The following is a 1,658-nucleotide window of genomic DNA, read 5'->3' as shown; positions in this document are numbered from 1 at the left end:
GACTGACACTCCTGCTAATGGGCTTTGAATGGAATGTATTTTCTGTTTCATTTGAGAAGACGCAGATACTTATGTACTCCAGCTCTTCATAGAAAATTCACTCTAATTTGTTGCTTAATTTATGATCAAATGAAAAAGTAACTTTCCTTTCCTTTTGTTTTTTAAAAAACCTGGTCATCTTTCTGTTTTATCTTTTTTAAAAATCAATTCCATCACTATTAAACAATCTTAAAGCATTAACTTTCTCTGTTCAGTTCAATACTTTTCTGTTGTAAGCTATGGAGGGGGAAGTACACAAATAAAAAATGTGTGCAGAGGCTAGACTGGCATAGACTTGGGGCCCAATTCTGAAGGTATGTTATGCCACCGGAACAAATATTCCAGAGGTGTAACATGCTTTCTGCCTGTCACAAAAGGCAACACACTGAAGCACACTGGCAGCCCCCTCCAGAACTAGTGAGCTGTCAGCTCCACTCAGCAGAGAACACTAGATGCCCACTCTCCCATGTAGGATTATGCAGGGGCGAGGAAGAAGGCAGGGAGGGGGTGGAATGGGGTGAGGGTAGGTGGAATGGGGTGGTGACAGGGACAGGGAAGACAGTGGATTGGGCCAGGAAAGTGGATAGCGTCAACAGTGGCAGCACCCACCAAAACCTAACCCCCTTGCCAAGCCCAGTCCACCTTCATGGGTCCACAAAGACGTGCACCAAAAATATCTCTGGCTCAGGTCCTAATTGACCCACCAGGCTGGTTGGCAACCTTCAGTCTCGAAAGACTATGGTATAAGCCATAGTCCCATCAACATGATGGGATGGGATGGGAATACAGCACCTGGTATTCCCAGGCGGTCTCCCATCCAAGTAACCAGGCCTGACCCTGCTTAGCTTCCAAGGTCAGACAAGATTGGGCATGTGCAGGGTAAGCAAGGGCTTATTCCAAGTAAAGAGAACAAATGTTTCCTTTCCTTAGAGAAGCCTTTGGAGGCCGAAACTCCTCCATAGGAAGCATCAGCCATCAAACTGGTGCTGTTGCATCGCCATGAGGGGAGATGGATAGGACTGGGCTATTGGCCATTAGTATGGGCTTCAAATATTCAAATGAAAATTGACCATTTTATCAAACACTTCCTCTTTCCCTGTTTCAGCCAGTTGAATATCTGAATATGAATTGAACAGTTGAATATAAATTATCTGTAAGTCATGAGTAACCAAGCAAACCTCAGCAATACCACGGAATGAGGTGGTCTATCCTATCGTTTGTTGGCTGGTACAATTGCCGTTCTTTCCAAACTGGTGTAAGAGAAAACGAGGTGCAGGTTGCTGGATCTCTTCCCGATGTCAATGCCACCCAGCACCTACCATGTCAATCGGTTACATGCTTTCCATCATGTGGATGGGAAGGAAGCATTTCAAGCTGCCTCAGTAGCGTAGCCACAGGGGGGCAGTGAAATAAGTGGCTCCAAAAGCCACTGGAAGGAGCCGCTTGCGCGGTGTGTTGCGGTGCCTGCTATACTTACAGTGCCCTGGCTATGCTACTGAGTTGCCTACTGCACCTCACAGAATATGTAGTAAGAGTTGGAAGGGACCTGATACAGCAATTCTAGCCCTGGTCAACCCTAAGCTGAAAGTTCAGCGGTGGGCCAACACCTCAGTGGTGTC

General features: G+C 46.4%; 1 pseudogene; it reads right to left on the bottom strand.

Annotated features, from left to right (window-relative positions):
• Positions 1 to 819: 819 nt before the first annotated feature.
• LOC136646649 (5S ribosomal RNA) lies at positions 820 to 936 on the bottom strand (annotated as a pseudogene).
• Positions 937 to 1,658: the final 722 nt, after the last annotated feature.

Source organism: Tiliqua scincoides, chromosome 3 (genome assembly GCF_035046505.1).
Source record: "Tiliqua scincoides isolate rTilSci1 chromosome 3, rTilSci1.hap2, whole genome shotgun sequence".
In the NCBI taxonomy this organism is placed as follows: Eukaryota; Metazoa; Chordata; class Lepidosauria; order Squamata; family Scincidae; genus Tiliqua; species Tiliqua scincoides.
This window is presented reverse-complemented; position numbering and strand designations above follow the sequence as displayed.